Below are 27,991 nucleotides of genomic sequence, written 5' to 3' on the forward strand. Positions count from 1 at the left end.
TATTCTCAGCACTGCAACCAGAGTTATCATTTTAAAACCTAAGAGGGAGAAATTTTCTCAAAACCTTTCAATGGCCCCCTGTCTTTCCCTCAAAAAAAAAAAGACATCCTTATGATACCCTATAAAAAGTCCTACAAAGGTCCTTCTCAGTAACTCTTTGAACTCATTTCTTTCTCCTCTCCTCAACTCAGTCACCCAGTTCCAGCTATTCCTTGAACACATTCTTTCCCACATGAAGCCCTAGCACTGACTATCCCTGAGCTGGAATGCTGTCTCTCCCAGGAACTCTCAAGGCAAACCCCCTCATCTCATTTGCTTTTGCTCAACTACTTTCTTTTGAGTAATGCCTACCCGGATGACGCTGGTTAAAATTACATCCAAAACTCACTCACCTTCTCCCCATTGCTGACATTCTCAAACACACACCAGTTTACCCTTTTTTTCTCCATAACATTTATCAAGATGGTTCAATTTAAGAAAAGCAATCAATGTAATACATCATATCAATAGGACAAAGGGGAAAAACTACACAGTAATCTCAACAGATGCAGAAACTTGACAAGATCCAGCACTGTTTCACGATTTAAAGCACTCAGGATTAGAAGGAATTTCCTTAACGTGATACAAGGCATCCATGAAGCGCCCACGGCTAACATCATACTCACCAATAGTAAAAGACAAAACTTCCCCCTAATCCAAGGATGCCTGCTTTTACCACTGCTGTTTAACATTGTACGGAAAGTTCCAAGCACAGCAGTTATGCAAGTAAAATAAACAGAAGGCATCCAGCTGGAAAGAAAAAAGTGAAACTACTTATTTGCAGACGGCATGATTCTATATGCAGGCACACCCCGGAGATACTGTGGGTTCAGTTTCAGACAACTGCAAAAAAAATACTGCAATAGAGAGAGACAAGGCAAAATGTTTGGTTTCCCAGTGAATAGAAAAGCTATGATTACACCATGCAGTTGGCCCTTGAGCAACAGGAGTTTGAACTGCACAGGTCCACACAGTGCACACCACAGTACTGCACGATCCGAAGCTGTTGAATCTGTGGATGAGGAACCTCAAATACAGAGGGCTGACTCTAAGTTATACTTGGATTTTCGACTGCAGAAAGTCGGCACCCCAACAACCCTCTGGTTTTTCAAGAGTCAACTGTAGTATACAACAGTTATTTCTAAAAAAAAAGTACATTGTTTAACGTATTGTATGTCTAAAAAATGTACATACCTTAATTAAAATACTTTATTGCTAAAAAAACACTAATCATCATCGGAGCCTTCAGCAAGTTGTAATCTTCTTGCTGGTGGAGGGTCTTGCCTGGATGGGATGGCTGATGACTGATCAGAGTGGTAGTTGCTGAAGTCTGGGATGGCTGTGGCAATTTCTTAAAATAAGACAACCAATAAAATTTGCCACACAGGTTGACTCTTCCTTTCACGAACAATTTCTCTATAGCATACAATGCTTTTTGATAGCATTTAACCCACAATAGAACTTCTTTTGAAACTAGAGTCAACCCTCTCAAACCCTGCTGCTGATTTATCAACCAAGTTTATGTAATATTCTAAATCTTTTGTTGTCATTTCAAGAATCTTCATAGCATCTTCACCAGGAGTAGATTCCATCTCAAAACATTTTGCTCATCCATAAGAAGCAACTCCTCATCCATTAAAGCTTTATATTTACAACAAACTGAATAATGAAAAAGTTTGAAATATTCTAGGAATTACCAAAATGTAACACAGAGACATCAAGGGGGCAAATGTCACTGGAAAACTGACGCCAAAAGACTTGCTCCACACAGGGTTGTCACCAGCCTTCAACCTGAAAGAACACGCAGTGCCTGTAAGCACGGTAAAACGAGGCATTTCTGTACAGAAACGCCCACAGACTCCACACAAAGAGTTTACTAGCGCTAATACAATAAATAAATTCAGCACATTCGCAGGTATAAGATCAACATACATCAATCAGTTGTGTTACTCTCTGCCAGCATTTACAAAAGCATTCAAAATACCCAGGAATAAATGCAGCCAAGGAAGTGAAAGACCTGTGCACTGAACAATTACAAAGCGTTGCTGAAGGACATTAAAGCCTAAATAAATGGACAGACAGCCCACGCTCACGGATTAGAAGGCAAAATACTGCGAAGACAGCAGTATTTCCCAAAGTGGTCCACAGACTCAGTGCGATCCCCGTCAAAATTCTAATAGCCTTTTTAAATAGAAATAGATAAGCTGATCCTCAAAATCATATGGAACCACAAGGGGCCTAGAGAACAAAAACAACACTGAAAACGAAATAAAGTAGGGGGACTCACAACGACTTAAAACCTTACTACAAAGCTACAGTAATCAGTGTGGTGCTGGAATGAGGGCAGACGTACAGAGCAATGGAATGGATCTGAGAATCCAGAAATAAACCCAGACATTTATGGCCAACTGATTTAAAACAATGGTGCAAAGACCATTCAATGAGGGGAAGAACAGTCTTTTCAACAAATGGTGTTAGGGAGACTGGACAATCATATGTAAAAGAATGAAGACGAAACCGTGGCTCATATCAAACACAGAAATTAAATCAAAATGGATCAATAGAGTAAGTATCAGAACTAAAACCACCACGCTCTTAGGATAAGGCTTAGGGATGAATCCTTATGATATGGACTTGGCAATGGATTCTTAAATTTGATACCAAGAGCATGACGAACAAATGAAAAAACAGGTAATTTGAACTTCATCAAAATAAAAAACTTGAAAAAACAAAGTAAAAAACTTTTGGGCAAAAAACATTATCAAGATATATCTGATAAGGATTTAATATCAAGAATATATTAACTGAACAAAAAATAAAAAATCCAATTTTTTAAAAAGGGGAAAGGATTGAATAGACATTTCTCAAATGAAGAAATACAAATGGCTGACAAGGCCATGAAAACATGTCCACCATCTTGGTCGTTGAGAAAATGCAAACGGGAACCACAAAGATACCACTTCATACCTGTTAGAATAGCTTTATTTAAAAAAAAAAAACCTGGAAAATAGCAAGTGTTGGTGAGAACGTAGAGAAACAGACACCCTTATATATTGCTAGTGAAAACGTAAAAGGAAAACAGTTTGGCGTTCTTAAAAAGGTAACACACAATTACCACACGACTCAGCTCTTCCACTCCCAGATATATATCCAGGTGAAACGGAAACTCGCGTGCACACGGAGACTTGTACGTGTCTGTGACATCACCACTCGTAACAGCCCCCCCAGAAGGAGTATGTGCTACATGTACACGCCACCAACACGAGCGAACCTTGAAAATATGCTACGTGAAAGAAGCCAGACAAACAAAGGTCACGTACTGTACGACCCCTTTCATATGGAATGGTGAGAACAGGCAATTTATAAAGAGAGAAGGTCAAGGGTACCAGGTAATAGTGGAAAGGGGGAATAGGAAATGATTACTTGACGGATACAGGGTGTTGAAACACCTTTGAGATGAGAGAGTTAGTTGGTGGTTGTGTAACATCGTGAGTATACTAAATACCACTGAGTTGTACACTTAAAATGAATTGTATGTTATATAAATTTCACCTCAATTTAAAAAAGATGGCAGTCATAAATGGGCCCATGTTCTGACAACATCTAATTCAGAGCAAACTTCCATTTTTTAGATCCTCTCCAAAATTACCCAACCAAGGTCCCATAACAGGTTCTAACACCCTCTTAAAAAAGGTATTCCCTAGAGTGTGAAAAACCCTTCACTGCCACAAGTTAAAACGTGTTCAGCTATAGGTGTTCTTGCTGGTTTTCTTGGCTGGAAGATATCGACAAGACTAGCAACTAACTTCTCAGCAGAAACAAGAGAAGCCAGAACACAAAGGGGTCACAGCCTAGTTAAAAGAGAGGAACAGCCAACCCAGAATTCTCACCAGTGAAACACTAACATCCAAAAGTGAGGGTGAAATACAGAACACGACCAGACAACACAAACAGAGAGAATTTCTCGGCACAAATCTACACCGCAAGATACACTAAAGGGTGTTCTTCAAAAAAAGGAAATGTTTGCAGATAGAAAAGAGAAGATGCAGAAAGAGATAAAAAGTGAGAAAAATGCAACAGGTAAATCTAAAATACTGACATAAAGCAATGATGATGTCTCATGGGGATTAAAACATCTATGCAATTAAAAATAGTTGAGTATCAGGGCAAATAAACTGAGCAAGGAGTAAGGGGCAGGTGACTAATGGAATTAAGGTGTTTTAGGTTCCTTGCATTTTCTGGAAAGATATTAAACACCTTAATCAGACTCTTACAGGTCAAGGATGTGTGTCACAGTCTCCAGGGCAGCAGTTCCCGAAACCGTGATCTACGGATCCCTGAGGGGCCCTGAGATCCTATCAAGGAATTCTCAAAATCAAAACTGTTTTCATAACAAGACCTTATTTGCCTTTCTCACTCTCATTCTCTCACAGGTGTACGATGGTGTTTTCCAGAGTCTGTACGATTTGCGATGTCACAACAGACTAAAGCAAGAAGCAGCTATGTGAATCCAGCTATCTCCCATTAAGCTTGACATGAAAGAGATTTGCAAAAATGTGATACTACTGTTCTTGCTAAATTTTGTTTTGGAAAGTATATTTTCCACAAAATTATGTATTTATGTTAACACTTAGTGGGATATTCTTGTTTCCCCAAACAAAAAATTATCTGGCCCCAAATGTCAATTGTGCCAAGGTTTAAAATACTGATATAACCAAATAAGAAAAGTTCTTTTTCAGACTCTAAATTGATCTTGAGAACACAGAGCTTGAGACTCACTGACCTAAATAAATGAAAGGATATGATATTCATAGATTGGAAGATTTAATAATATAAAGATGTCAACTTTTTCTCAATTCAATTTTTGTAAAACTGACAATGTGATAGTAAAAATTTATATGGAACTGAAAAGAGTTCAGAAGAACAATGTAGGAAAACTTGCCTTATTAAACATAAAGACTTGTTATAATGCCACATAAATGAAAACAGCATGGTTCTGGTGCAAGGGTAGACAAAGCAGGCCAACAGAAAAAAACAAAGCCCAGAAACAGACATGCATATATGGTCATCTGATTTACGGCAAAGGTGACACTGCAGAGCACTAGGGAAGCAATCTTCTCAACTAATGGTGCTGCGTGAAGTGTACCTCCATAAGAAAAAAAGAAAAGGTGGTCTCTGTAGGTCACATAATATCCAGAGTAAGGTCTAGGTAGCAGGTGAATCTAAATAGACCATGAACAACACACAAAACAAGGCAAGTCAGTCCAGGTAGAAAGCTGGAAGGCAGAGCCCGCCGGACAGTGCCCGAGCCTCAGGACGGGCGGCCCTGCAGACTGCAAGGGAGCCAACTGTTCGGCGCACTGCAGGGCGCTTAGCATCCTGCGCACTGGAGAACGTTCGGCAGCACCCCTAGCCGACCCGCTACGTGCCAAGAGCGCTGTACCTGCCCGGCTGTGAGACCCAGCGGTGTCTCCAAGCACTGCCCGGTGTCCCACCCAGGGGCAGAAGGTGCGGGGTGCGGGGTGAGGGCGGGGGCGCTGCCTCGCGCTGAGAACAGCTGCTCTAGAAGAAGACTTAATATCTGCACGTCCCTGGAGCAGAGAGGCTTCTTAGACAGAATAGACGAAGCACTGACTATAAAGGACAACAATGATAAATCGAACTACATTGCAACGAAGACCTTCCTTTCAACAAAACGCAACATTAAGAGGGTGAAAATCAAGACAAAGCCAGTTTGTTTTTCTAGCAAATGTAACTAACAAAGGTCTTGTACCTAGAATACATAAAAATTCCTAAAAACAGAAGGAAAAGAACAGAAACTCCAATAGGAAGAAAAGGGCTCATATCCATAAAATGTGTAACTCCTATAAATCGGTAATACAGAAAGATCAGTAGTAATAATAATAAAAAAGAGGACATCCAAACAGCCAGTAAGTTTATGAAAAAGCACCCAATCCCATTTGGAATCAAGGAAATGCATCCTCCAGAAGGGCCACAAGTAAAAAGGCTATTAATACCAAGTGCTGGTGACAACACAGACCTACAGGAACCCTCGTATTCTGCTGATGGGACAGGAAAACAGTTCTTGCACGATCTACTAAATTTGAACATATATACACCAATGACCCAGCTATTCTACTTCTGGTGTATACCCCACATGAATATTGCACACGTACCCCAAGGAACAGTTACAAGAATGTTTATGGCAGCATTACTGAATCCAAGTGTCCAACAGTAAAAAGACAGTGAAGAAATAACACAAGCAAGCTGCAGCCGTACCTGATAACACACACGGATCTCCCAGACACAATGCTAAGTAAAATAAGAGACAAAATAATACTACTACATAATTTTTACTTATATAAAAGTCTGAAAACAGGTTTTTTTTTTTTTTTTAAAAAAAAAGCTATATTCTTTGAAGCCAGGTAGTGGTCACTGTCGGAAACAGGAAAGGGAGAGAGGCTGGGAAAGGAACCACAGGGGTTTCCAGCTGCGGGCAGTACTCCATTTCTTGATCTGCAGTGGTCACGCAGTATTTAGTCTGTGATGACTCACTGAGCCATAGACTTTGTACAGGTTCCTATATGTGTTATATTTCAATTTTTAAAAAGACATGGAGCATTATCTTTTACATGCTGCATATGCAAACTAGAGAAGGGTAATTACAAAAATACTTTAGCTATTATGGTATTATAAATCAATTATTTAGGAGTAAAAATCATGTCTAGGGACATCGTTACTTTCCACATCTTACACTTCAGGATCCTTTACCTAATAAAGTAAAACAAATAATGTACATTTAAAAGGGACTGCCAGAGTTTTTAGGATGTTGCAGGAAGACATCAATATATTTAAAATGTCTGTTTTCCCTTATGTTTCATTTATTTTGACCACTCAGGAAAAAAAATCCCATTTCGTAGCTTTATAAAGACAAAAAAATACAGCTTAGAAAATATTAATATTAAAGGAAAATTAAAGATGTTTGTTTCTAACATTAAAAATATATTTTCCTGACATCTAGACACATAGAGGTTTAAGGCTTAATGTAAATAATGCTGAAACTAAAGGAGGCTTCCATCAAAAATTATACACTTCCCTCCTCACCAAACTAAGGCTTTGTTTATGTTTTTATATTCCATATGCCATTTTAATAAAATGCAATTTTACAACACCAATTATTATTTTACTTACAAAATAGTCAAACATTTATAATATTAAGTTGCTTAATATCAAAGAGATCCCCTCTGATTTTAAACATTTATGTGGAACAGCATTCAGTTAACAGCAATCTGATTTCATTTTTAAGCCAAGTAGTGCCACCAAGTGGCAGCAAATTCTTTTTTCCAAACTACCACTCTGAAACAATAGAAAAGGTTATGCTGGAATATAATACTGGAATGGAAAAATCAATCTTACAATAAATTTTAGTAAATAAGATTGTAGAAATATCTTGGTATAAAGGTTTAAAAACGAAACAAAGTAGGTCAATCTTTTTTTTAAAAGTTTGTGTTACTACGATAGTCTTACAGTTTCAAAGTTAAATTTTTCATAGAAATAAGGAACTATAAATATAGTGCTACAGCCTTTTTATTGCTTATTTTTTAATTCCGTTTTTTCTTTAGAGACTTAAGTTGCTACAGAAATGAATGAAACACACATAGAGAAAGACCTGAAGCTTTTATAACAATCTGCTACTCCCGCTCAGTGCAGGGAGAGGAAAGAGAAAAGGAGAACCTCCTCCTTTCAGACAACGCCCGCGCTAGTCTGCCAGGAGCCCTGTAACGACGTTTTCCAGGCTGGGGGCCTTGAACAGAACTTCACTGTCTCACAGATCTGGAGGCTGGAACCCCCAAACCACGGCGTCTGTAGGACTGGCCCCTCTGAGGGCGGCGAGGAGAGGGTCCGCCCCAGGCCCCTCTCTGCTTGGTACACACCCCCTACGCTGTTCCTAACTGCCTTCTCTCTCTACCTGTCTCTGCGTCCACACTCCCCCTTTGATAAGGACGCCGGCCACAACTGCATTAGGACTCACCCCAATGCTCTACCTTTAACTTGATTACTTCAGTAAAAACCTCATCTCCAAACAGGGTCCACTTTTAGGTATTGGGGAGAGGACTTCAACAGCTAATCTGGGGTTGGTATAATGGGTAGGAGATTCAAGCAGGACCACCACCCTTCTTATTTCTATACTTTAGATAAGACTATTTTCTTATTTAAAATGAAGACAAAAATAGCTCGTAAAAGTTGTTAAATTATAGAGTACTTGTGATACTTTGATTTATAGTAAGAAACATGCATTTGGTCTTTCCGTTTCTGGCACAGAGCTCCTAAAAACTTTGGAATTCCCTAAGTGATGAGAGCTATAAAGGCATCTTTTGTTATGATAATAGAGACTTCTGGAAAGCACCTAAGGATGGGGACTGGTTGCTGGAGGAGTCAAACTTGTGATTAGAGGACTGGAACTTTCAGTCCTACCCGCAATCTACCCCACCTCTTAGGGAAGGGAGAGGAGCTGAAGGTTGGATCAATCATCAATGGTCAATGAGTTAATCAACCATGCTTATGCAACGAAGCCTTCATAAAAACCCAAAAGGATGAGGTCTGGAGAGCTTCTGAGCTGGAGAACATGTGCAAGTCCTGGGAGAGGGGCCCAACTGAAGAGGGCGTAGAAGCTCTGTGCCGGCTTCCCACACACCTTGCCCTGTGCATCTCTTCCATCTGGCTATTCCTGACTTACAACCTTTTATAATAAACTGGTAATCTAGTGAATAAATGGGCTTCCTGAAGTTCTGTGAGCCACTCAAGCAAATAAACTGATCCTAAGGGGTAGGGGTGGGGGTCATGGGGAGCTCTGATTTAGAGCCAGGTGGCCAGAGGCACAGATAAAAATTTAGACTTGCAATTGGTGGCTGAAGTCCAAGGACGGGCTCTGGAAAACCTCCAATCTGTAGCCCACGTGTTAGAAGCACAGATGACAACCTGGGCTCGCAACTGGCGTCTGAAGTGTGCGTGTGTATTGGGAAGAGCAGTCTTGCGGGGCCGACCCCTTACTGTGGGGTCTGACGCTACCTCTGGGTAGACAGTGTCAGGACTGAGGTGGACTGTAGGGCACCAATCGATATTCGGATACATGCCTGGTTGGGGGGGGGGGGGACCCTCCTCTTCACACACTGGAATTGGGTTCTGAACTCAAGTGATACTATCTTAATTTCATGAACGATTACCAGCAAAAGAAATGACTAAATTCAGTATGAAGCTATGCATATAAAATATCAAGGTGGTGAGTGCTGTACAGTTCACGTCCAACCCAACGATAATGCACTCAGTCCTAAAGCTCACCTCCTTACCCTCTCGCTCTTCTCATTGCACCTCAGCTACACCGGCCTCCTAGCCAGCCCTGGACCAGGTCCCACATACTTTGTATTAGCAGTCTCTGCCTGGAGTTCTTCCTCCAAATACACGTGCAGATCGGTTCTTCCAGTTCTAGTTAACCCCTGCTCAGTTCTTCTTAGACCATCCTGCATAAACCAGCACTCCTAGTCACTCTTTACCCTCCTTTCTGGTTTTATTTTTCTTCACGGTACTTACTGCTACCTGAAAGACTGCATAGCTATTTCCTCTCTCTCGGGACATAATCCCAAGTCTTTACCATTGCTCGGCCCTGCCTACCTTTCCTTTCTGATCATACACCTTCCTCCTAGTGGCTCCCAGGGACTCAGCCACACTGGCCCTCTCAAACTCCTCAACATATTCTTCCTCCCACAGGACCTCTGCAGATGCAGTTTCTTTGGTCTAGAATCCTCTGCTCTCTTCTCCCCAGCCCTCTATCACATAAATTTAGTTAACTTTAGCTCATAATCTTTCTTCAGATCAAAGCTCAAACATCACTTACTCTGGGAAGCTTTCTCGAACACTCTGTGTCAACTTCTTTTGTCATATGCTTTAGAAGAACTGTTGTTTTCAGAGCACTAATGTCTTTCAAATATCCAGCTGATATAATAATTGATTAACATATCTCTCCCAGTGAACTGAAGTTCCAAGAGAACAGGCACCATGTCTTCTGTTGTACACGTGGTGTTTTTGAGCCACTAGAAGGTGCTTGAATATGTAAGAAGGGACACAGACAAAGCAGGCTAACTACAAGTGAACAAGAAATCATGCAATCAGTCAATTTTGGAAATTAAACAAAGCAAACGTTCTTTTTATTACCTTCAGCTGTTTTATCCAGACACACCGCATGTTTCTGGGTAGACTCTCCCTAGCTATCATTCTGTGCACAATGAATTCTATATAAAATAAGTCAGAAAAAGACAAATACTGTACAGTCTCACTTACATGCGGAATCTAAACAATGCAAAGCAAAACAAAACAAAATCCAAACTCATAGAAAAAGAGATCAGATTTGCAGTTACCAGAGGCAGGGGGTGGAACGAAGGGGGAACTGAGGGAAGGTGGTCCAGGTACAAACTTCCCGCTGTAAGGTAAGTAAGTACCAAGGACGTAATGTACAGCATGATCACAGTTAACGCTACTACTGTGTAGTATGTATGAAAAGTTGTTAAGTAAATCTCATCATAAGGAAAACACTTTTTTCTCTTTCTTTGCTTTTTCTTTTTCCTTCCTATAGTGTATCTATAGGAGATGACAGATGCTAATAAAGCTTATTGCAGTAATCACTTTAAGCGCATTTTATAACCACTATGTTGTACACCTAAACTTTTACAGTGATGTATGTCAGTTATACTTCAATAAAACTGGAAAATAAAATAAAAATGATAGAAAAAAATCAACATGTAAAAATTAGCCGCATTTCCATCCAACAATGACCACCCCCCCCCCAAAATTAAGACAACCCACTTAAAATGGCATCAAAAAGAGTACAATATTTAGGAATAAATTTAACCAAGGAAGCTAAAGATTTATATCATGAAAACTACAAATATTGCCAAAAGAAAGTAAAGACAACAGAAACAAGTGGAAAGACGTTCGGCGTTCATGGGTTGGGAGACGTTATTATTAAAATGCCAATACCACTCAAAGCAGTTTTAATACAATCCTTATCAGAATCCCAATGGGGTTTTCTGCAGACACAGAAAAGTTCACCCTGAAGTTCACATGCAATCTCAAGGGATCCCAAAGAGCCAACAACAATCTTGATAAAGAAGAACAGAGCTGCAGGTCTCACACTTTCTGATTTCAAAACTTACTACAAAACCACGTTAATCAAAACAGTTTGGTACTGGCATACAGACAGACATACAAATTAATGGAATACAAAAGAGAGCCTACTCTTCACATACAGGGTCAAATAATTTTTGACAAGGATGCCAAGACCACTCAATAGTGAACAGATAGCAGCCTTTTCAGCAAACAGTGCTAGGAAGGCTGGATAAACACATACAGAAGACTGAAGCCGGACGTTCACCTTATACCACGCCATGGTCTGAGTGCTGATGCTCTCCCTCCAAAATTCATACATGGAAATCCTGATGCTGTCACTTTGAGGTAGGGCTTTGGGAGTGTGATTACATCACAAGGGCAGAGCCATCAGGAATGAATTGAATAACCTTATAAAAGAAGTTCTAGAGCACTCCCTTGCCCCTTCTGCCATGTGAGAACACAACGAAAGGTCTATGACCCATAAGAGGGCAACTGTGCTGGCACCCTGGTCTTGGACTCCCAGCCTCAGAATTATGAGAAATAAATTTATCTTGTTTATAAACTACCCAATCTGTGGTATCTTGTTAGGCCAGCACAAATGGACTAAGACACACTGTATGCAAAAACTGACTTAAAACAGATAAAAGTCCTAAATGTGAATGAAAAGTATAGAACTCTCAGAAAAAAACATAGGGGCAAAGCCTCATGATATCAGATTTGGCAATGATTCCTTGGATGTGACACCTAAGCACAGGCAAAAAAAAATAGATAGATAGATAGGTAGATAGGTAGGTAGGTAGGTAGAAAGATAGATAGATAGATAGATAGATAGATAGATAGATAGATAGATAGATAGATAGATAGACAGACAGACAGACAGACAGACAGACAGACAGATAGACAGACAGACAGACAGGTAGGTAGGTAGATAGATGGATAGATAGGTAGATAGATAGAAAAATGGGACTATATCAAATTTTAAAACTGTGACTCAAAGGACACAATTAGAATCAAAAGACAACCCATGGAAAGACAGAGTATATGTTAGCAAAACCAATATAAATAACAGACTCTTCATCTGAAATTAGAAAGAATTGATACAATATTTTTCAGGTGCTAAAGGAAAAGAACTATCAATCACAAATCCTATATCCAGTGACACAAGCCTGCAGGAAAGAGGAAATAAAAATATTCTCAAAGAAAACCTAAACTAAAAAAATTGTCATTAGCAGACCTACCCTTAAAGAGTGTCTAAAAGAAGTTCTTCAAACAAAATAAATAATAAAAGAAAAAAATCTTGGAGTATAAGGGAAGAAAAAACAATAAAAAGAACAGAAATATGGATACATAAGACAGACTATGCTTTTCACTATAAATTTTATAAATTATCTTGGGTGATTAAAACAAAAATTATATCATCTGATACTCCAGACAGGTCAGGAAGGGAAGGGGAAGTTAAACGGAAGTGAGGTTTCTAGACTTCACTCCAACTGGTAAAGTGTTGACATCAGTGGACTGTTAATAAGTCACATACCTATATTTACACAGACAGAAGAACCACTATGAAAATTAGAGATATGGTCAAAAAAACACTATAAGTAAATCATAATGGAATCCTTAAAAAACTGTTCAAGTAACCCATAAGAAGGCAAGAAAAGAGAAAGAGGAACAACAACTAGAGGAAACATAAAAAATTACCTTAAATGTAAATAATATATCAGTCAAAAGAAAGGAAATGACAGAGTGGGTAAAAAAATACAACCCTCTTATATGCAGCTCACAAGAAACTCACTTCAAATTCAATGACATAAATAGGGTGAAAACAAAAGAATGGAAAAAGATAAGCCCTGCAACCATTAATTTAAAAAAGAAGCAAATGTGGTTACATTAATACCTGGTAAAACAGAAATGGGAACAAAGAAAATTACTAGCAATCAAGAGGGACATTAAATACTGGTAAAAGGACCAACCCATCAGGAAGACAGAACGATGCCACATGCGTATATGCCCAACAGGACCTCAAAGCACTCTGAACAGAAACTGGTACAGCGGAAGAAGAAATAGACAAATCTACAATTGTTGTTGGAGACTTTAAAAGACGCCTCTCAGCAACTGATAAAACGACTAGAAAGAAAATCAGCAAGAATTAAAAAATCCACACACAACCAACCAATAAGATCTTACTGATACACTTAAAACACTCCATCTAGCAACACAGGAATACGGATCTTTTCAAGTGTCCATGAAACACTCGTGAAAATAGACAACACCTTCAGCAAAAAACAAATCTGAACAAATGTAAAAGAACAGTAAACATATACAATGTGTTCTCCAACCATAGCAGAATCAAACCAGACATCAGCAACAGGAAAATAACAGGAAAATCTCTATCAATTGAAAAGTAAACAACGTACTTCTAAATAATCCATGGCTCAAAAATACTCAAAGAAAATGAAAAAACTCAATTAAAATAAAAATACAACTTATCAAAATATGAGAGATGCAGCTAAAGCAATGCAGACAAGGAAATTTAAATCTATAGCATGAAACGTTACATTCAAAAAGAGAAATGTTTCATATCAATAATAGAAAAAGAATAACAAAACAAACCCAAAGCAAGCAAAAAAGAGGAAGTAATAAATATAAGCAGAAATAAGTGAAACTGAAAACAGAAAAACCACTGAAACAAAAGCCAGTTACAATGAAAAAATCAATCAAACAAACTCCCAGCAAGACTGACAAAGATTAAAAAAGATAAAACTTACCAATTTAACAATGAAACAGGGGATATCACCACAGACCCTATAAACAGCGCAAGGAGTGCTTTAAGTATATCAATGTAACACCAGCTTCAGACTGAAATTTGTTCCCTCCTCTTCTATTTTCTGGAAAAGATTACATGGAATTGATGTCAATTTTTAAAAAGTCATTTAAAAAGGTTTTCTAATTTGGAATTCTCCAGTGAAACCATGCTGGCCTTTTGCGGGAGTTTTACAATTCTAAATAGTCACTGAGCTATTAAAGGTTAATTTCACATTAAGTGAGTTGTGGTTGGCTGTGCTTTCCAAGATATCAAGCCATTTCATCAAACTGTTAACTTTGTATGTGTGAAGTTGTCCTCATGATGTTTGTATGGTCTGTGGTAAGATCTCCTGTCATTCTCTTTGGCCTACTGATATGACAGATTATACTGTTCTTTTTTTTCTTTCAATTGTTCAATTAACTTCACGTATCTGAAATAAATCCCAGTTGTGATGTATAACTTTTTATACACTTGATTCAATTTGCTAATATTTTTGTTGAGAATTTTTATATCTACTTTCATCAGAAATATGAGTCTATATATAGTTCTGTTTTTTGGAGATGCTATCTCTGGTTTGGTATCACTGTAATACTACACCTGAAAAGCTTGTGGGGCATCTAGAAATCCATGCCAGTGCCCAGGGCAGGATGTATGTTCAGAAAAGACCTGAAAAAACCCTAAGATTCCACCTCTGGCTAATCTCTGAGCCTAGTGCAAGTAAGAAGTGAAGGCTAAGGCAGAGTTGTAAAACATCTGGCTAAGAATTGGAGGAGTGCCTGAAAATAAAGTCAATTTGCAATGCCTGAAAAGGTTTTTTTCCTTAAATTTTTTATTTTCTTTTTTCCCTTATTTTTTGGATACAGGCATTTTAAGGAAATTTCTGACAAACCAGTAGGTGACCACAAACTAAAGGAACAGAGACTTCAGAGACACATGACAAAATACAATTTTAAAAGTTTAGAAAACCCACAACTACAGGTCAAGTAACTACAAGCAACCCTGAGGAGAGGAAAGAACCTGATTTCTAGAGCTACCACATTATAATATTTAAAAGATCCAGTTTTCAAAATAAATTACAAGGCATGCAAAACACAAGGTACATCTTATCCATAGGAGAAAAAAATCAATAGAAATTGTCCCTGAAGAAGAACAGACATGGGACTTACTAGACAAAGCCTTTAAACTGACAGTTATAAATGTGCTCAGAGCGATAAAAGAAACCATGGTGAGAGAAGTAGAAGAACCGGGAGAACAGGTCTCTATATAAAGACTATCAATGAAGAGATAGAAATAAATCAAACAAAGGTTTATTAAAAGGAACCAAACAGAAATTCTGGGGCTGAACAGTAATTAAATTGAAAAATTCACTAGTGGGCTTCAAAAATATATTTAAGCAAGCAGAAGAAACAATCAGTGAATATGAAAGTAGGTCAACTGAAATTATGCAGTCTGAGAAGTAGAATAAAGAATAAAGAGAAAAGCACGGGGTTAATAGACCTATGGACCAATACACTGAGAATTAGAGACCAAGAAGTAGAACAGAAAAAGAGAAAAAAAATTTCAAAAATTAATGGCCATAAACATCCAAAATCTGAAAAGGCATGAATCTAATCAATCAAAACTCAACAAACTCCAAGAAGGATAAATGCAAAGAGATCTAGACTAGTCACGTTAATATAAAATTGTCAAAACCCAAAGACAAAGGATGAATAACAAAAGTAGCAACAGAGAAGTAAAGGGTTGTATACAAGTCCTTATTAAAATTAAAAGGCAATTTCTCATCAGAAACCATGGAGACATGAAAGCACTGACATGATAATTATAACGTGGTAAAAGAAAACACCTGTCAACCAAGAATTCTATACCCAGCAAAATTATACTTCAAAAATGAAAGAGGAATTAAGACAGTCCCAGATAAACAAAAGCTAGAAAGTTCATCACTAGGAGACTTGCCCTACAAATGTTAAAGGGAGTCCTTCAAACTGCAATGGAAGGATACCATATGGTAACTCAAAACCATAAAAAGAAAGAATAAAGAAAGGCAACTACATAGGTAAATATAAAAGCTGATATTATAGTATAAAGATGTAACTTGGGACAGTAACAACAAAACAGAGGACCAATGGATCTGTATGGGAACAGTTCCTATACTACTGAAACAAAGTTTGTATTAATTCAAACTAGATTATTATAAATTTATGATTTAATTATAATTGCCAATGTAAATACAAGAATTTAACTGAAAAATACACATAAAAGGAAATTAGAGGGAAGTCAAAATGATGCATAACAAAACAATGTGACTGCTGAGGGCTTAATTTCCAAAATATACAGACAGCTCATACAACTGAATAATAAAAAACCAAAACAACCCAGTCAAAAAAATGGGCAGAAGACTTAAAAGGACATTTCTCCAAAGAAGACATACATATGGCTGATAGGCACATGAAGGCATATGAAAAGATGCTCAGCATTGTTAATTATTACAGAAATGCAAATCAAAACTACAATGAGGTATCATCTCATATATCCCTCATGAAAACTGACGCAAAAATTCTCAACAAAACACTAGCAAACTGACTTCCATTGCACATTAGAAGGATTATTACACCATGACTAAGTGGGATTTGTTCCTGAAACACAAGGATGGAACATTTTCAACATACGAAAATCAAGCAAAGTAATATACTACATTAACAGAATGGACAAAAACGTTACCACCTCAACCGACAGAGAAAAACATCAGACAAAATGTAAAACCACGCAGGAGGAAATAATAAAGTTCACTTATGAACAGCAAACAGCAAATACCGTACTAAACAGTGAAAGACAAAGCTCCCTCTCTAAGATCAGGAACAAGACAAAGCCGTCCACTTTTGCTACTCCTATTCCACAAAGGACTGGAAGTCTCAGCAAGCGGAATTAAGCAAGGTGAAGAAATAAAAGACATTCACAAACAACAAATGCTGGAGAGGGTGTGGAGAAAAGGGAACCCTCCCACTCCATCGGTGGGAATGTAGTTTGGTGCAGCCATTATGGAAAACAGTACAGAGATTCCTCAAAAGACTTAAAAACAGACTTACACAATCCAGCAATCCCACTTCTGGGCATATATCCAGAGGGAACCTTAATTCAAAAAGATACATGCACCCCAATGTTCATAGCAGCACTTTTTACAATAGCCAAGGCATGGAAACAACCTAAATGTCCATCAACAGACAACTGGATAAAAAGGTACAATGGAATACTACTCAGCTATTAAAAAAAGAATAAAATAATGCCAGTTCAGCAACATGGATGGACCTGGAGACTGTCATTCTAAGTGAATTACGTCAGAGAAAGTAAAATACCATATGATATCACTTTAATGTGGAACCTAAACAAACAACTAACTTATTTACAAAACAGAAACAGACTCACAGACATAGAAAACAAACTTATGGCTATCAGGGGCAGGGGAGGAGGTGGGAAGGGATAAATTGAGAGTTCAAGATTTGCAGGTACTAACTAAATACAAAGTAGATAAACAACAAGTTCATACTGTACAGCACAGGGAACTATATTCAATACCTTGTAGTAACTTGTGGTGAAAAAGAATATGAGCATGAATATATGTATGTTCATGCATAACTGAAACATTATGCTGTACACCAGAAACTATACAACACTGTAAACTGACTATACTTCAATAAAAAAAAATCTTTGGGGAAAAAAAAAATTCAAATTGGAAAGGAAAAAAATTATCTCTGTTCACAGACAACATGACCTTATGTAGAAAACCTGAAAGTTAAACTAATAACCTAGAAGCACATAACTACCGAAAATGACTCAAGGAGAAATCTGAAAAGACCTGTAAGTAAAGAGATTGAGTCAGTAATCAAAAATCTCCCAGAAAGGAAAAGCCCCAGGCCAGACGGTTTCACTAGTGAGCTCCCCACCGGCATTTAAAGTGGGGTTACTGATGACTCTCTCTCAAATTCCACCTAAAACATGAGGGAACATTTCCCAACATGCTCTATAAGGCCAACATTACACTGACGTCAATGCATCACGAGGAAGGAGAACTAGAGACCAGTATTCCCTGGTAATAGAGATGCAAAGATCCTAAACAAAATAAAGCAAACAAATCCATAACCTACGACAGTGATTATGTATCATGACCACCTGGGATTTGCCTCAGGCGTTGAATGGTAGCTCAATATAAGAAAATTTAAAAATTAACCAGTGTAACACCCCACATTAACAGAATGAAGAACACAAACCAATTGAGCATCTATCAATAAATACAGAAAAAGCATCTGACAAAAATTCTACACCCTTTCATTACAAAAACATTCAATAAAGTATGAATAGAAGGGAAGTTCCTCAGCCTGATAACAGATACCTATGAAAACTCCACAGCCAACGTCATACTTGATAGCGAAAGACCGAAAGCCTTCCCACTAAGATCAGGAACAAGAGAAGGATGTTTGTTCTCCCCGCTTCTAGTCAACATTGTATAACAGACTGCAGTTAGAGCACAAAATGCAAGCAAAAGAAATAGAAGGCATTCAGATTAGAAAAAAAGGAGAAAGCCATCTCTACTTGCAGCTGACATGATCTAATTTAAAGAAAACCCTAAAAAATCCATACTCAAAAAAATCTATTAGAGCTAATAAACAAGACCAGCACAAATGCAGCAGCACACAGTATGAATACAGAAAAATTAGCTGCAATGAAAAACCTGAAAATGAAATTTAAAAAACAATTCTAAGCTCAGAACTCTGATGGGTCCTTCAGACTTTGTCAAGGACAAATACATATCTTGAAATTCCTTTCCATAAATAGTAAGTCTTAGTGATTTGAGCAAGTGAATTCAATTTATTCCAACTGTTACAAGCAGTAAATTTATATTGTAATACCTAATTCATAACTAAGTTTTGAAGTGAAGCTATGAAATCTCTAGTTTTGTTTGTTCATATGTCTGTGCACTTTATAGATATAAGATGTCTCTACTGTTAAAAAATACCAAAATTAAATGTATAAAAGAGTTCTATTTAATTGACTTAGAAGTACATACTTACAAATTAAATATTCCTAAAATAAAAAAAAAATTCCATTTACAATAGCTTCAAAAAGGAAAAAATAGTTAAGAAAAATTTGAATAAAGAACCAAATTAATACTAAAAAACTAAAAAAAAAAAAAAAAGTTTCCTTTAGGAAATTAAAGAAGAGTAAAATAAATGAAAAGATACCCTGTATCCTATGCAATTACAAAGTTTAATTTTAATTAAATCTGATGATAGGTGTGCTTTTGACTAATGACTTTTACAAAGATTAAAATATCAAGCTATAGAATTCTGTTTTACATAAAAGGATATGGAAATCTCATTCTTTATCATCTTTCCCTACTACAAATTAGAAATGCAAAATACCTTAAATATACTCACAGGGAGCTGCTACAGCCAAGTACCTATAAAGTGCCAATTCTCTGTTCAGGAATTACCTTTTAAAAATGGGGATGGGGGTGGGGGGTGGGAAGGGATAGACTGGGATTTCAAAATTGTAGAACAGATAAACAAGATTATACTGTACGGCACAGGGAAATATATACAAGATCTTAAAGTAGCTCACAGAGAAAGGAATGTGACAATGAATATATATATGTTCATGTATAATTGAAAAATTGTGCGCTACACTGGAATTTGACACACATTGTAAAATGATTATAAATTATTAAAAAAAGTTTAAAAAATTAAAAAAATAAAAAATAAAATAAAAAACATCTTTGTAGATACAAGAAAAAAAAATGGGGATGGAGATTATTTGCCTGTCTTTAAATTTTCCTGTTTGCTTCTGATCAGGCATGAGATAATTCTGGCCCCAAAGTAAGCACTATAAATAAGTTGTCACATTTCTGTAGAAAACCACCTTGCTTTGTCCATGTTCTTGAGCCAAGTAATTTTCCCGTTACCGCTACAAAGTTTCATAATTAAGGATTCAGAGTGCTAGTCACTATACATAGCCCAAAGACTTTTCCTTTCTTTGAATCCCTGTCATGGTCTGGAGACTCCACATTGTTAAGACGGCAATGCCACCCCCTAAAAGCCACCTACAGGGTCAGTGCAATCCCTGTCGCCGTCCCAACGGTGTGTTTGTCAGAACAGGAATGCTGATCCTCAAGTCCACATGACAGGGCGAGGGATCCCAAACAGGCACACAATCGTCTTGAAAAAGAAAAGCAAAGTTGGAGGACACAGCCTCCCAAACCAAACTCGCTCCACAGCTACGACAACAGACACCACACAGACACAAGGAGACACCAACGGAGCAGAACCGAAAGCACCCGCCTGACTTTCAATAGGGCTCACCAACTGGGAAAAGAACTGTCTCATCAACAAGTGATGCTGGAGTAACCGGATGCCCACATCCAACGGAATAAAGTTGGATTCCTACCTCACATCATCTACACAAATTAATTCAAAATAGATCAAAGGCCTCAATATATGAGCTAAAATGACAAAATCTTAGAAGGAAACATAGAAATAGGTCTTCATGACCTTGGATTTCACAATGATTCCTAGATATGACAAAAGCAACAAAAGAAAACATAATAAATTGAACTTCATCAAAATCGACAAATTTATGCATCAAAGGACATTAAGAAAATGAAAAGACAATCTATAGAATGGGAGAAAATACTTGCAAACTATTTCTCTGATAAGGGTCTTGTCTGTAAACACATATAAAGAACTCCTACAGCTCAACAACAAAAAGATGAACAATGCAATTTTTAAAATGGGTAAAGGACTTGAATAGGTATTTCTCCAAAGACAAGTTATAAATGGCCAAGAAGCACGTGAAAAGATGATCAGCATCATTAGTCATTAAAGAAATGCAAATGAAAATCATAATAAGATACCACTTCATACCCACTAGGATGTCTATAATCCAAAAAATGAAAATAGTGAGTGTCAGCAAAGATACAGAGTAATAGGAATCTTTGTACGCTCCTGGTGGGAATATAAAATGGTGCAGTCATCAAAGAAAACAGTCTGGTGATTCCTCAAAAAGTTAAAATTATTGCATGACCCATTAATCCCACTCCCAGAGGTACATAACAAAGAATTAAAAACAGAGAGTCAAAGGTCCACAAACGTGTCCAGCAGCACTAAGTACAGTGGCCTGAAGGTGTAAGCAACCCACACGTCCCACCACAGACGAACAGACGAGGAAACCAGCGTAGTCATGCATCAGAGCATCACTCAGGTGCAAACAGAAATGAGGTACTCATATGCTCCGAAGTGCATGCACCTCAAAACATTATGTAAAAGAAGCAAGACACAAAAGGTTACGTATTGTATGATCTTATTTATTCTATTTATCTGAATAAATAGAATAGGTAAAATCATAGAGATGGAAAGCAGACTCATGGTTGCCAGGGGTTGGAAGGAGGGAGGAATCAATAGTGACTTCTCAGCAGGTACAGCGTCTCCTCCTTGGGAGTGATGAAATGGTCTGGAATTAGTTAGAGGTCATGGTTGCACAATATTGCAAATCTACTAAAAGGCCACTGAATTGTATACTTTAAAATTAATTTATTTTAGGTGAATTTTACCTCAAAGAAAAAAAAGCAATTGCATTTTTATATACTAACAATGAACATACAGAATCTGAAATTAAAATCACAATACCACTTACAATCAATCCAAACAAAGTAAAATACTTAGATATAAACTTAACAAAACACATAAAATATCTGTATGCTGAAACTACAAATGCTGATGAAAGCGATCAAAGACCTAAACAAACGGCAGGCTGGAGATTCAACACAGTAAAGATTCCCTTCTTCCCAATCAGTCTGCAGGTTTGACCCAAATTCCACCAAATTTCAGGAGAGAATCTGACAAACACACATAAGCTTATTTTAAACTTTGTAAGAAAAGACATAGATAGGCCTTAGAATAGCTAAAACAATCTTGAAGAATAAAGTGGGATGAATCATTCTACCCTAAATTAAGGCCTACTATACAGAACAAAGGAACAGAACTGAGAATCCAGAAATAGAGCCACACAAATATGCCCAACTGATTTTCGAAAAGATCTAAAAGCAATTTAACAGAGGAAAGACAATCTGTACAATAAAATGGTGCTGGAGCAACTAGACACTCAGAGGCAAAAAAAGAACCTAGGATTAAGTCTTAGTAATTTATAAAAAATTAATTTAGAATGGATCACTATGAATTCAAAACAACAAAACTTTTAAAAAACAAAACAAAAAACACCTGTGGGATCTAGGGTAAAGAGTTCTTAGACTTCACACCAAATGTACAATTCAAAAAGGAAAAATTGACAGACCTCTTAAAATTTAAAACTTTTGCTCTGCAAAAGACCATGTTAAGAAGATAAAAACACAAGCTACAGACTGGGATACAGTATTTACAAACCCCGTATCTGACAAAGAACTAGTAGGCGGAAATATATAACTCTCAGAACTCAATAGTTAAAAAACAAAAAAACCCAGTTAGAAAATGGGCAACATGAATGGAAATTTTGCCTAAGAGGATATAAAAATGCAAATGAGCTCAGGAAAAGAGGTTGAGCACCATTAGCTATCAGGAAAACGCAAATTAAAAGCACACTGAGGCACCACTACACACCTTTAAAACAGGCTAGTGGAAACAAAAGTGACACCACCAAATGTCGGCAAGGACGTGGGGAAACTAGATCACTCATACATTGCTGGAAAACAATTTGGCTGTTTTTGATAAAACTAAACATGCAACCAGCATGCAATCTAGCAACTGCACTCCTGGGCATTTATTCTAGAGAAACGAAAACTGATGTTTACATACAAACCTGTACACAAATGTCCATCTTAGCCTTATTTATAGTAGCCTCAAACTGGAATTAACCCAGATGTCCTTCAACAGGTGAATAAATGTGCTACACTGAAATCGTGGAAATAACCTAGCAGTGAAAAGGGATGAACTAGTCGATACACACAGTAACTTGATACACACAGTAACTTGTAGGAATCTTGAGGGAATCGTGCTGATTGAAAAAAAGTGAATATCAGAAGATTACATCCTGTATGATTCCATTTATACATTGTTGAAATTATGTCATTCTTGAAATGACAAAATTATAAAAATGGCAAACAGGGATTACAAGGGACTAGGGATTGGAGGAGGGAAGGAAGCTGGTTATGAAAAGCCATCCCCGTAAGGGTTCTTGTGAGGGAACCGCGCCGTAACTTTGACTGTATGAGTATCAGTACCTTGGGTATGACATTGTACTGCAGTTTTTGCAAGATGTTACCATTAGGTAAAGGTACAAGGGATCTCTGTGTTACTCCTTATAACTCCACGTGAAACTATAATTGTATCAAAATTAGAAGTTAATTTTAAAAGTCTATTCTCTTCAAAAATGCCAAGATCATTAAAGAAAAATAGAAGATGGCAATAAGGACATTAATGAAACAACTGGTAAAGTTTTAACATGAGCTACGTATGAGTCGGACAGACAGTAACACTGTATCAACGCTGTATTTCCTGACTTTGATAAGTGTATGGTTTTATAAGACAAAGTCCCTATTTTTAGGAAACAGACACTGAAATATTTACAGAGAAATGGACATGATGCCTGCAAATTAGTCTCGTGACAATAAATAAGCACGTACAAAGGCACAGCAAATGTGGTAAACTGTTACCTGGTGAATCTGGGTCTGAGTGCAGGAGTCCTTCACACTACTAGGAACTTCTTTAAGTGTGAAAGTGCATCAGTATTATTTTTTTCTAATTACCAATGGAGGCAGGGTGGGAACCAATACTGCATTATTGCTCCAAAATAACCTGAGGGTGGAGGAGAAACGGGTGAGAGTCTAAATGAGGTCACACCTTATATTTGATTATTGCTTTTTGTGCGTGGTTTCTCCTCTTCACAGCAAAATTGTTCCACAGCTCTTATGAGGCAGCGTGACAGCCTTTAAGAGCACAGACTCCAAAGCGAGGCTACCTGATTCAATTCCCAGCCTTTCCAGCCCTTCCAGCCCTTCCACAAGTAAGTCAATTGAACTCATTGTTCCTCCATTTCCTTTTCTGAAAACTGAGGATTGAGTTAGTATTTTATAAAGAATTTATAAAAATGCCTGGCATATGGTAAGCACATGCAAATGTTAAATAAAAGAAATCTGGCCTAATCATGGTTTTGCTTTTAACCAATCAGACAAAAAATATCTGCTTGCTTATCAAGTGTAGAGACAGTAAACACCATGTACACTTTTGTTTAAGAAATAAACGTAAGGTTGTCATAGTTTCAGTCAGCCAAAACACGTGAGAGCCTGTCAGCCACAGAGGGTGCCGCAGGAGATGTCATTTAGTATCTCACTTATTATTTGTCATGCTTGCAAGTCGCTGAATCAATAGGTGGTTCACCTAGGAACCACTTCAGATACACAGAGAAAGTGACCGTTTATGGACTACGTCACCTCAAGACAGAGGCAAGAGTTAAGCTGAACCTTCTCGGATGAGTCAAATTTTAAGTGCATAGATGAACTGAGGATTAGAGTGGTGATACGAGTTAACTCTGGAAGTGTCAGAACTTTCTAAGAACAGTGATAATCAATTAAGCTACAATAAAATGCTTATTTAAAAAATAGTAGGTGATAAAACTATTAAACTTGATGGGATTGTGGGTTTGAAAGCTCATGGATGTAAGATCTAAGAATTAAAATTTATCCTTAAGGAGCTGTTAAATGGTGGTTTTTTCTGAACAAATAATATAGTTAGGGGAACTTCTTAAAAACTGAGTCAAATGATCTTACACAAATGAAGTGAGCAAAGACACATTCACAGATGAATACAATAGAGAGGGTAAGCAAAACAGCAACAGGAACTAAAAGAAAAGATAAATACACGCTATACTGACAAAGTAAAAGCAAAAAGACCTAGTAACCGACCACATCCGTAAGCGATGTAAATATTCAGACGGATTTTGGTCTCAACGACAAGAGAATGGGGCACTGGCGAGAACGAGTTTTGATATAAAGGTAACCAATTCAGTTTAAACACGGTGATGTGAGGAGACACAAATGAAAATGTCCAAACTGATTACGTTTTCAGTAGGAGACATGTTTCAATGTCATTAAAAATATTTCTGATCAGAAAGTGAAACATGTTTGTTGGAAGTGAAGTATACAGAAGGAAGGCGGTATAAATATGAATGGTTACAGGGTAAATTAAGGAGGGAAAATATTATATTACTCAAATAAAAGTACAATCTTTTAAGTTGGAAGAACTAACTTGTCTGCCACTCCTGTCATTTGGCTAAAAATAAAATTTGATTAGATATTAAACATTATATATAAATACTGACTATTACTCAACAAATGTTTATTGAGTACCTCTGTGCCAAGAACCGCTCCAGATGGTGAGTATACAAAGGTGAACAAAGTAGGCAAGGTCCTTTTTCATGTATACCTTCTATCCTAATGATTTTCTGAATCACAATTAACCTAAAGACTTCATGACCATTTTAACCTATACTCAGGGAGGAAAATATCTACATTATAAAATATTATCAGAGTTCACATATAGCTAGTATGTATTAGACACTATTACTGGAAACTCAAGATTTAAACACATTGAAATCTTAGCTATTAACACATCTTTAGCTATTCAAGTATCTGTGGTAAGACTGGTGCCATCAACTATGATTAATTGTTCATTAATAGTATTAAATCTTGCTTAACTAGGAATAAGCAGAGACCAGAATCTCTAATAAAAAACAGTAGCCCAAAAATCTGTATGAAGCAAGTACTTTTTCAATAATCTTTAATATATAAAGATACTTTGTAATATCCTATAGAGAGATACCACAACAAAAAATAAACCTGTAAAATACTATGAAGAGTTAATGCTGATGACTCTCTGTTCTCTTTAAGCTCCAGGTCTCTTACAGGTACCCAAGCGCCACCTGACATTTCCACTCAGGTGTCTGGAGCCACTTCAAGCTCAGTACAGCTAGAATCGAGCTCTTGCTCTCTATAAACCTGCTTCTTCCCTACAGCTTCTATCTGTGAGCACCGTACCACTGCCCAGATCAGAAACACGGATATTTCATCCTCAGCGCCCTCCTTACTCTCCTACCACCAGTCCCATTACAATTAACCACAAAGCTGATCTATTTTGTTGTCTAAATCTCTCTCAAATCCAACTACATCTTTTCCATTACCATTACTCTAAAGTCAGACCAGCAACCTCCCCCTGCTAACCGGTCTTCTTGAATCCAGTCTAGCTTCTCAACCAATCTGTTGTCTCCATTTTAATTCTCCACATTTCTAAAACCCAGATGTGATCACATCACTTCCTCACACGTAAACTCCTTCAAAGGTGTCTCATCACTCTGTTAATCCAAATTCTTTAAAGTGATTTACACCCTCAATAAAGTAGCTCAAGCCTACCGTTTCCCATCTCTTGGCACTAGCCTCCCCTCCCACCCTCACCCCACATCAACTCTACACTCAGGCACACCACATTTCTTCCCGTTCCACCAGTCTTCCCTTTCTCTTACCCCTCATCCTTTCCACATGCCATTTCCTCTGCTAACAACCATCTTTCCCCAACTTTTTATCTAGATTAAGTCACCAACAGTTCCTCCAAGTTTTAGTTTAAGTGTCACTTCCTCTGGGAGGCCTTTTCATATTTCCAGTCATTCAATAAACCTTTATTAAATGCCTGCTATGAGTAAAGTACTGTCCTAAGTGCTTATATACTAATAAATAAAACAGACATGGTCCTTGTAACCCAGAACAGACTATCACAACATTAATCACATTTGATTATAATTACATATTTAGTCATCTTTCCTCCTCAGACTATTACCTGGTATCAAGTATGAGTTCCAACCAATTTAACTACAAACACCAATTACAAAACAATGACTAGAGCAACAAAACACGAAACAAATGCTTACTGAACACCATCATGTGGCAGGTAGGCCCACAGTCCTCAGCCTAGCTAGAAGACCCTGAAAGATTTCAAATGTCTGCTTTAACACTCATCTCAAAAGAACAGCAGATCAGAGGTCAGAAGGCTGAGGTTCTAATTCTGCCTCTGCAATCACCTCCCTGACCTCAAGCCATTTTTTTTATTACGAACCTCATACCCTTAACATGCAATATTATGATTTAAATTAATCATCAGTATAAAGCCATTCACAGTATAATCTGTCTCTATTTGGGACCAAAATCAGGCTTGGTAGAAAAGTTTGAAAAAGTCAAACAAGGAAGAATTCAAGCAGTGAATTTCAGGCCGTAGTAAACTGTAAACTGGAGCACAGCTAAGAAGGTGCCAGCACCTCTGACAACACGGACATCCAACCAAATGAGACTGTTTTACAAACAATCTCTGGAAATTAAAGTAAGGTCTTTACATCCTCTCTGTCCATTCCTTCCCAGGGTCATCCTACCATCAGAATTCTCTTCTTTCCTTCAGAGCACGACTCAAATGTCACCCTTCTTCTGTGAAGCCTTTCTCATTATCTTCTTTCAAAATTCCTTTCTTAGTCCCACTACACATATCAGATAGTATTCTGTTCATGACTTATAATTAATTATATAGCACTGAGATTCTAACTGCCAGTGCATACTCAACATACAGCATAGTGCCTAGAACATTAGGTTTCAATAAAGGCTTACTGAATTGCCTTGTTTTATTTAGCACCATTATTTATTTATAGTTTAGACCTACTACAGAGGGCTAAACTATAGCAATTTGCAAAATTGTTTGGTTTGATGGGGCAGTTTTATGATTCACTGTTTACATATTTGAATGACATTTGCCTCTTAGCCTTTAACTGCTAAGTTGAAAACCACTTCAGATTTGGGTAGAAACTTTTACAGTAATTACAAGCTTTGATGAAACTTTCTTTGGAAAAATAGATTGACAGGTCAGCTTCAAGGAAGACCAATGCAGCCTACTTAACCCTTTAAATACGTGAAACAACACA

At 37.5% G+C, this 27,991-nt stretch overlaps 1 protein-coding gene across 17 annotated transcripts in view; it reads right to left on the reverse strand.

Moving 5' to 3' along the window:
• The window catches only part of ZNF644 (zinc finger protein 644), a 98,737-nt gene that overhangs the window by 32,451 nt on the left and 38,295 nt on the right, over positions 1 to 27,991 (reverse strand). For 2 of the 17 annotated variants that reach the window (XM_074369909.1, XM_074369907.1), the window contains one exon: positions 13,965 to 14,084. The exons of 12 other annotated variants lie outside the window; for them this stretch is intronic. The gene's annotated coding sequence lies outside the window, so the exon portion shown is untranslated. Of the gene's footprint in view, positions 1 to 9,931; positions 10,177 to 13,964; positions 14,085 to 23,693; positions 23,836 to 27,991 lie in introns of all 17 variants that reach the window. 3 more of the 17 variants (XM_074369908.1, XM_045513160.2, XM_045513166.2) reach the window with 3 other exon arrangements.

This window comes from Camelus bactrianus, chromosome 9 (assembly GCF_048773025.1).
Source record: "Camelus bactrianus isolate YW-2024 breed Bactrian camel chromosome 9, ASM4877302v1, whole genome shotgun sequence".
NCBI lineage: Eukaryota > Metazoa > Chordata > Mammalia > Artiodactyla > Camelidae > Camelus > Camelus bactrianus.